Source organism: Chelonia mydas, chromosome 9 (assembly GCF_015237465.2).
Source record: "Chelonia mydas isolate rCheMyd1 chromosome 9, rCheMyd1.pri.v2, whole genome shotgun sequence".
Lineage (NCBI taxonomy): Eukaryota > Metazoa > Chordata > Testudines > Cheloniidae > Chelonia > Chelonia mydas.
In genome coordinates, this window is record NC_057855.1 from 67,834,746 (window position 1) to 67,844,750 (window position 10,005).

Here is a 10,005-nt window from a genome sequence, read left to right on the forward strand (position 1 = left end):
GACTCCACACTGAAAAGGGAGAATATATAAATGGCAAAACAAATGCAATCATAAACCTTAAATGTTCATTGTTACATATGCAGCCTGCACAGGACACTTACTTTAAAAATAAACTCATTTAAATTAGCCAGCCAGCAGCCTCAGACATCAAGCCTTCCTCTGAACTGAGACTGGTCTCAGAGCTTTAAAGCCTGACCAAACACTGACACAGCGTTCATGCAGGAGCCTTGACCCCTGAGACTACCTACCAAATGTACTCAATACGCTCACTGAATGTCTCCAATGCTATTATTGTCGGGGAAAAGAATCCTTACATAAATATTGTATGTAGCAGCTCCAAGGCATGTCGTTATTGCTCTAAATACATTGGTTTATTCCTGGATAGATTTATCTATTTAAGCGCATTATAAAAACAAGTTGAAAAGTAGTGTTCATGCCATGGAAATAAGTATTGAATAGCAGCAAACAGCAACAGAGGAAGATGACAAAAACCTAGATGACTTCATAACAAGGGACTACTGCTTGTCGGCTACTTTTGAACCTGGGACTACTCTCCTCCTGCAGTCAAGTGTGCCAGCAATAATCCACAGGCTTGTACCACATTCCAGCTGCTTGTTAGGGCCAAAGTTATTCCTTTATATCTGTTCATATTATTCCTTTTTGAATATTATTTGGAAGAAAGGGATAAGTCTTCATGCAAGAGGCACTGCCTGTCCTTGGGTAAAATATTTGTTTGTTGGCCTTACCTAAGTATAAGCTAAAAAGTTCTGTGCCACATTTAACTAGGACATGAGTATTCTTTATTCTGTTCCCCCTGTGTCTGTTTCTGGGGGTGGGAGAGGAATAGCACTGGACAATTATAGACAACTATGTATCTGTGACAGAGCGTCTTGCCCTGCACTGACCCTGCAGGGATTAACTCCACCCTATGGGCCATGGAGGCCACGCCTCCTCGACCCTGCTGAGCGTGCTCCAGCTGGAAGCCAGGTATAAAAGGGAGCAGCTTGGCTCAGTTGAGGTTGACCACTGAGGAATGAGGAAGATGCTCTACCTGGAAGCTGTGGAAGCCCCAGAACATGGAAGTCAGAGGCACCAAGATCCTGGTTGATACCCAGGTACCTGCAGACACCCAAAGAAGGTTGGAGCTACCAGGAGCCGCACAGGCTAAGGAGCCCAAAGAAACCAGACCACTGCATCAGGGATAGGAAGTAGCCCATGGGACTAGACATTGCACTGGGTGGCATCAGCACGTTTTGATCAGATTCCCACTGACTGAGTGACGAGCACGCTCACCCCTGCCAGGGCCCTGCTCTGGGACCAAGTGGGGTAGGGAGGTCCCAGGTCCCCCTATCCCAGCCACCATGCACCCCAGGTGGTGACCCACTTCCCTGACTGGCCACTAGGCCACACAGTCCTGCTGAGGTGGGCAGCCTTATTGGCTCTGGCTGTTAGGCCACACAGCCCCGAAGGAGAGGGCAGCCACCTTTGACTGTGGATGTTGGGCCAAAGTACCCTGAGACTAAGGCGGATTGGGCAGATTTAGTTGCAAGGCTATAACAACCTTTACCCCACCCCATAAGGGGACGGGGCATGCTTGCCCTGCAACAGTATCAATAGCTTTTCCTGAATGTGTTCTTATAATCACTGCCCTTTGCAGCCTTCTCCCCCTGTCCTAGCACTAGTAAATTATTATGTGTCACTCTCTTAAAAACTTTTCTAATGTTATATTAGAAACAACTTTCTCTTCCTAGTAGACCCTTCAAGTGGAGTTCAACCTTGAATCCAGATTAGGATTGTTCAGTAGTGCCCATTGATAATTTCGCCAGTACATTTAGATTATAAGAAATTCTGAATTGCAAAAAGAAAAAAAGAGCTTAAGAACTAACTGGTCTAATTATTTAGAGAGAGTGGGTCAGACTCTGCACTCTGTTATACTAATTTTATGCCAATGTGACTCCATCAAAGTAAAAGGTATCACACTTATGTAATTGAGTGGTGAATCAGGCTCAGCGTTTTTCTCCATTGCAAAGTCAATGTTATGGAAAATGATATTAAAGTATAATTTCCATACTTCAGGGATTACCAGAAAATGACTCATGATAAACTGACTGCATTTCTGGAATTGGCATTACAACATAAATTTAGCCTCCCTTTTCAAATCCTTAAATATTTCAGACTATAATTTAAGAACATTTCCATTGCCTTCATTAATTCTTCTGATAGTTTTGCAAATCCTTAATAGTAACTTTTACATCCACTATACATAAGTAAAGGATTATGCAGGCAGCCTGGAAGCAAAAAGATATTCTGGAATATAGGAGGCAGAGAAGAGGAGAAAATCCTTATTCTTCCAGTTTTGCTAAGGCAATATAAGTGCAATATATGACATTGTTGCTTTTGGGGGATCTGAATTTACCTCATTGGGGATTAAATTGTCAGACTTTCTTCTTTGGTAGATTACATGAGACCATGCTGTATATACTGTTGTCAAGATATTTCTTATAGAACAGAATAAATAAGAGAAAAGCAGATCTGACCAATAAATAATTCAGATGGCAATAAGACTCATTGCTCCCTGAATATGAATAAGTTTAGCCTTTTTCCGCTGTACTGGTTCCATTGAATTTGTCAAATATAGGTGGAATTTTTACAAACCCCTAAAATATTTAGGAGCACAAATCCCACAGGTGCTATAGAAAATCCCACCCATTATTAACATGTAGGAGTAAACTCAATACAGTGATTTATTTTAGTGTCATTTTATTAGTAGCGTGCCTGGAGATGGCCAATTTGATAAATCTGAGAAAAAGAAAAGGAATCAAAAATAGAAAAAAGGTAGACATAATCAATGTCCATTTATTCATGTGTCACTTATGAACAAAAAAAAATTTCAAGTGTAGGTATATTTTAAACTGTGTTAGTATGACAGGAGTGTTTGTTTAATCTGTAGATACATTTAAAAAGAAGAGTACAGCATATTTTCAAAGCAGAGTGGAAAAAGAGTGGAAGTTTGCAATCTGTGATCCGTGGATCACACTGGCAGTCTGGAGATCTTGCTGGCCAGCTGATCCTGGCCCCTCCTCCATGGTTACACCTGCCGAGTCGCATTAATGACCACTAAAACCACATGTGTTGCTGCTACTGATTTTCCATGTGAGTAATTGTAGTTGACATAGGAATGGTATTTGATTTCTCAGGAAAAGTTAAGTAATTTGCAGAACTGGAAATGGGAGGGAAGATGGCCAGTGAGGCAGTCTCTCTGTTGATATGTGGTCTACTCAAAAATGGGGGTATCCCTTGCATACCATTTTACTCTTCTAATCTCCATTAAGGGTCTGGTCTGAAATTCACTGAAATAATTTGAAAGACCCCATTGGATGCAATACACTTTGGATCAGGCCCTACCTGAAAATTTGTTTCAATCTTTCAGACAAAACTTGAAATTATGAAACGCAGTCAGCAAATAATGAGATTCCTGTACACTGTACATTTTGATTAATCACCTGTTCACCAGTTGCTCTTCACTTTAACCAATGAATTAAGAGGTCATGGGTCTCTGGTTCATCCTAATTTTCTTCTTTTAACAATTCAATTTCATGTCACTTACTATAAGCACCTTACCTTCTCTATTATCCCAAGGATGGGAAGGAATAGCAGACCAATCTTCATGCATTAATTTATGATTGTCTTCAAGAATTGCCTTGTGCTTTCTCCTCCAGACATTCAACATTTATTGAAAATTTCACTCCAGTTCGACACAAAACTAGTCAATAGTGCTGGTGTTCTTAGACTGCTACAATCTCTTTTATCTCAAAACAGCAAAAATACGATGCCTGGCCAATTCGCCACTGAGCAGTACAACACATTAGAACACAAGTATGTTTATTTCCCCATGGGCCTAGGTTGAGAATCAAGTAAGTTGCATCTTACCTGACTTAAATGTACATCAATAAACCCATAATTAATTACCAATATATAGTTACAGTTAATCTAGATGCCCTTGAGCATGTTTGTGTTTGCTTCTTATAAAAAACCTCCTGTTTTCCAACTGAAATAATGATAAGAAATCAGGATCAGCATTATTTCAAAACTTATTTATTTACAAGAGGATGGGGCCTATTCCCTCTATCTGGCTTTTAATTATCATTTAAAAGGCTTTACTGATCACTGACAGCCCTTTTCTTGCACCTTTACTCACTGTGAATAGCACTGCACTCCTTAAATTGTTCCATTGAAACTGTGAGGGCTACTAGCTTGAGAGTTAGTACTCAGCAAAGTGACAAAGTCTGGAACAATTTGCCCTTAAGGAAATGACCACATTAAAATTAACAGTCATTTGATGCCGTTCTAGTAATATTTTATGTGCAATGCGCAGCTCTGAAAAACACTCATATGACTTCCACTGAAATCAATAGAAATTGCATATGCTGTAAGTCAGAGTGCAGAACTGGGGCCTCGTGACAAGAGCTGAGTGAAAGTTTTCATTCAAAACTTATTTCAGTGGAAAAATGCAGATTTGGGGAAACTGCAACATTTTGCAAATTTGTGTTGACTTTTGTCCAATTGTTCAGTTGGGGAAGGGAGGAAAGGAATCAAAATATTACCTTTTGACATTTTCAATATAGAATGATTTGATCTTTTTTCTCTTGTAATGACTTTTGTTTCAATCTTTCCTTAAAATGTTTTTGATTGTAAAATAATAATAATAATTAATAATAATGGTTGAAATCAAAACTAATGTTTCCAGTATTTGAAATTGCCAACTGACCAAAAAATCGGCTATTCACCCAGCTCTATGCATACCATGATTTGTAGAGGTGCTGAGCACCCCAGCTTCTGATTTAAATTAATTGGACCTGCAGGTGCTTGGCAATCCTTAAAATCAGGCTACTAATCTCTCTCTGCCCCAGCATCTCCATCTGTAAAATGCACTTAGAACTGCCCTGCTTCCCAGGGATGTTGGAAGAGTTATGTCATTAATGTTTGGAAGGCATGTAGATACAAAGAAAATGAGCATCAATAGAAGGCCTGTGTATAACACAGGCAGGGACACTAGGTACAGGAGGGAGAAGGGATGTCACAAAAGCAGGTGACTGAACCCTGAAGTTTGAATTGCCTCTTGGAAATTTTGTGATTTTTTGGTGGGGACAGGGTGTAAAGATTATGGCCAGAATTTTCATGACTTTGTGCAAGAAAAATTGGCAGTTTAGACATCTAAAAATGGAATTTCAGGCTCTTCTGGGCATGTATAGCCCTTTCAAACGAGACATAATAGACACTGTGCACCAATATGGGAAGGAGGGAATGGGGTGGTAAAGGGGCACACTTATGGGCATGGCCATTTCCCTCATATTTTAAAGAGTCCTAACAGGGGTCCTGCACACTCAAATAGGTGTCGAGTCTAGTTATAATTCAAGCACGACTGATTCACCAAGCATAAATTAACACATTCAGCTCAGCTGGCCACTCATTGGCTCACAGAGATGCACCTCCAAACCCTATTACACAGTGACTAAGAGGTCACCTAATACAACTGCCTGAGACATCTGTGTGATAACTTTTTGCAGCACTAAACCTACTATCCTATCACACATCTTATAGAACATTTGGCATCATAGGCTGCTAGAACTTCCCACCTTCATCTTCTGTTTTGCTAGAGTCCTGCTTTTACCTGTGTCTCCACTATTATTTTAGGTCTGCTGGGTCTGTAGGTACCTCAGAGAAAGAGGGAAATTGCCAGTAATTTCTCTTAGTGAACCCCGCTTCCCCTTTTAAAAGAGAGGCAATTTCATTGCCTCTTTCATCATCTAATGAGAAAAGTTCTGAAGTAGTTTAATGAATAATGGATTTTGCAACAATCATTCTATTTGGCTTTTTTTCAGAGGATTCTCTACAGAGCAAAAACACATGTTCCAGCTCATCTTCCCTCCTTTGTGGTAAGAAAGTTTTAATAAATTATCAAAATTAAGAAGATGAAAGGACCATTTCTGTGTACGCCCAGCAAACAGGCAGAAAAGGAAGATTAGTGTGAAGAAAAAAGCACCTTTAACTGTATTAAAGTACTCTGAAGTTCCTATAGACTCTCAATACAATAGGCTACCTGCATAATAGACAGGCACTGAAAAGGTTACAATTACCATTGAATTCACTCTGGCTCAAAACATTTGTCTTGGGTATCTCTGAATGCTCAGATTCTGTATGTTGCATGGAAATGGAAAAACACCAACAATGATCTGGAAATCTTTGAGTGGAGGAACAAAGAAAATAGGGCCAGGTTGGGGCATTGATGCCTTAGCTTGTGCGGGAGGGTATGCAGGGGAGATTCCTCCAGTAGTGTCCAGTGGAGCGGGACATGCTACATCATCCTTAAAACGGTTTCCAATATTTGAACATGGCCTAGTGCCATGGGGATAGATGAATGACTTCTCAGGGCCAGCCAGTCAGTATTTTTCATGTTGAAATGTTCACTATGGAATTAGTGTTGGATCAGGAAGACTTTGGAGCCTGACTCTACTGAGAAAGGGAAAAGATAGGCAGAATATCAGAAATATTTTCCTAAGAAAGATATCTATTAAAGTGGAGAATAACCTCCCTCCCCCCACCCCCATTAAAGTGGTGGAAGCCACCTCGCTCCTGGAGACTAGATAAATACTAGAGACTATCCTGCAATGGTACCGAGATGAAATGCACTTTTTCATCTTTAACTTCTCTGATACTCTGGAAATAGTGACTCATGCATATCTGAATAGGGTGAAAATTCTGCATGCACTAAGAAGCAGTGACAGGAGATGATAAAGTTTGAAGATTAAGTTCCAAAAGTACTGAAAATTTTAGGGGGCTGTCCAAATCATATTAAAACTTATCCAAACCTCTTTGGTCTAGAAATTCCATAAGGATAGTTTTTCTCCTGGTATATTTGGTATCTCTACTTTCTTTCCTGGACAGAATCTTACAGCATAGAGGTGGCAAAAGACAATGGTAATGGAAAAGTTTACTGAGCTTTTTAGAACATTAAGTTTAAAAATGAAATACTCAGATACTAAATGAAGGTTTAGGCAGGTTCTTTATTTTACCTGAATCATTCATCCATCCTATTAAGGAGAGGCAATGTTGGCAAATTGCCTTACCTGCAGGTTCCATAGCATGCTCATCAATATCTCTACCAGGAATGTTACATAAAGGTAATTCATTTATTGGCACATTTAACCCTCCCTATTTTATGCATAGCTTTGTCAAGGCTGATTGGAATCAAATCAGTCAAACGGTCAAATTTACTAATTTTAACAAGCAGCAGCCTCCGGTTACGCAGTTATCAGAACGCTGCCCTTTCCTAGCCCTCTGCAAGATGGATCAATGCAATTATCATCCATTGACATATGGCAAGGAGCTATGAGTATTTTCACGTGAACTAAATTGAATGGGACACAAATCATCGACTTATGTCAAGGGAAACCAGAGTCAGCACCTGAAATATAGAAAATTTCAGTGGGAGTTGACAGGCAGTGAGGGAGGAAAACAGAACAGAATGTTGTTGATATTGCTGTGGACAAAAATCACTCAACCGTGGTGCAGGTTAATATTTGCCCTGTCACCCAGAGCAAGTAAAGCAGTGCTGTGTGATCTGCACTCTGCATGTCTGTTTTACTTATAGAAGTGTTTGCTTGTTCATTTTCATATTCTTTCCAGTGGGTAAGTGTCTCTATTCATTTAACACGTAAGTTTTGTTAAATATAATCAGGTACACTGCAAGTGCACCTGGTAATACTTCTTCTCTTCTTCTTTAATGCCCATCTGTCAGCTCAGCAGTGACAATAGGGCCAAATCTTTCCACCACTTTGTCTTGTATCAGTTTCACTGTTTCATTTATCTTTAAAACTTTTTGTTCTATGTCATGCTTCACCATGTCTATCCAATGGTTTTCCTTTTTCTAGTTCCTTGCACTCTGATATGTATAACCATGATCCCCTTTCTCGGTCAATTTTTGACATGTGTCCAAGTCATCCAGTCTTTCTTGAGTCTTCTCTAACAGCCATTTTCTTATCACTTCATTTTTGAAACTCTCAGTATGCCCTCTCAGCCAGTTCATTTCTGCGATCAATAACTTCCATTCATTTGCTTTCTTCATACTCCAACATTCCGACCCATACAGTTTTCTTGTAAGATGCTGATTTTTTTGGTTTTATCTAAATGTGTTTAGCCTTCCAGATCTTGCAGAGCTTTTTTCCCAAATGCAGTAGTGGCTAGTCTGATTCTTCTTTTTTATGTCATTTTCACAATTCCCATTCTTCAATACTAGTCCTCATGGGTATGCAAATTTTTCCACTTGTTCTCATTTTTCATCTCTGACATTGAACTTTACCTCTTCCTTCTGCCAGGAAGCTATGGAGAAGCCGCCCAGAGACAACACCCCAGAGAAGGGACAACCGGATCGACAGGCTGCAGAAGCCTACTGATCCATGGGAAGTAGGAAGGAATTCATGGCACAGCAGATGTTGTTGAGGCCTGATTACACCTGCCTGGGTTAAGGGCCCTGAGCTGGACCCCAGTGGAGTGGGTGGGCCTGGGTTCCCTTACTGACCCCTGAGAGACTTAAGGCAGAGGTCCCCAAACTGTGGGGTGTGCCCCCCAGGAGGTGTGGAGTTAGGTTTGGGGGGAGTGCGTGGGTGTGGGGGGCCTAAGCCTCCCCTCATGGGGAGAGAGGAGGAAGCACCAACCAGACCCACTCCACTCCCAGCTCTGCTCTGGCCCGCCCCCGGCCATGGCTCCTCACCCAGCCCCAGCCCTGCTTCCCACCCCAGATCTGCCCCCAGCTGCAGCCCCAGCTGCAGCCCCCACCTTACCCCTGTCCATGTCCCTCCTCCTGGGAACTGTGGCCCTTCTCCCAGTTCTGGGGGGAAGGATGCAGACGAGTAAGGGGAGGGAAGTGACCCTGAAAAGTTTGGGGACCAATGACATATGGACTGAAGGGATTTCCAGACTGTCTGAGTATCAGGACCAACTGCCCCACCAAGTATAACGGGAAAAACCGTACATCCCAGTGGACTGAAACTGGCACTCTTCATAGCCCAGAATGGGACTACCGTTGAGACTCAGGCAAAAGGAGCTGACTGACCTCAACAGGGGACTGAGTGAACTCTATAGCACTCCATCTGACCAAAAGGGACGTGATAGCATTAACACTGCAATTCACATCTCTTTTGCCTGTGGGCAGAACTGTGTTATATGACACAAAATATAACAATGACATAATTAGACATGGATCCTACCAATATGACTTCAGATTTTTAATTCCACAAGATGCTGGAGGAGTGGGCAGTGGCTCAAGACCAGCTTTTTTGGTTCAGACTGTCTGAGACATGTGTGACGTTGCACCCCATAATGCTTTATAGAAATATGCTTATGAGTGTAAATATGACATAACTGGAATGTGTTTTATGCTAGATATGCCATGTAACATATCTTTGCAAAGGTTATGATCTACTGAATATATTCATCCTATTTGTATGCATGTATCATTTTTATATCTGAAGTTATGAGCATTGGCTCTATTCTTGTATTTAAAGTGTTTGCTGTAGGAAGCACATAAGGCAGATTGGGTCAACATAGTGTGAAGGGGTTATTCAAGTAATTGGGAGTACTTAACTAACAATGGACTTTGGGAGGACACCAATCCACATCTGAGTTTTCCTGGGAACGTTCAAACTAACATGTAAACAATGGCGTCGGCCTGCAAAAAGCTGAATCATTCATAGACATGTGACTTGCCCAGGTGGCTAGAGACCCTATCTTGTGGCTCTGATATTGCACAAGAGAAAGACTATATAAGGCCCTGGATACCCCAGCATTTTGTCTTCAGCTGGCTTAGAAGATAGCCTCTCCACCCCAAAGAGATGCCTGAAAGAAACTGGAACAAAGAACAGTAACTACGGGGGTGTGAGTGATTGCTGGACACAGACCAGGAGGAAGTCTAGTCTGTAAAAGAAGCTTATTGGAACATCTCTGAGG

The 10,005-nt window shown here is 41.2% G+C and overlaps 1 long non-coding RNA gene across 2 annotated transcripts in view; it reads left to right on the forward strand.

Annotated features, from left to right (window-relative positions):
• The window catches only part of LOC119567137, a 106,832-nt gene extending 96,827 nt beyond the window's left edge, over positions 1-10,005 (forward strand). Inside the window, exons 3-5 of one of the 2 annotated variants that reach the window (XR_006283953.1) lie at positions 2,951-3,153; positions 5,883-5,936; positions 8,376-10,005. This is a non-coding gene — a long non-coding RNA (uncharacterized LOC119567137). The remainder of the gene's footprint in view (positions 1-2,950; positions 3,154-5,882; positions 5,937-8,375) is intronic. The other variant, XR_005226919.2, reaches the window with a different exon arrangement.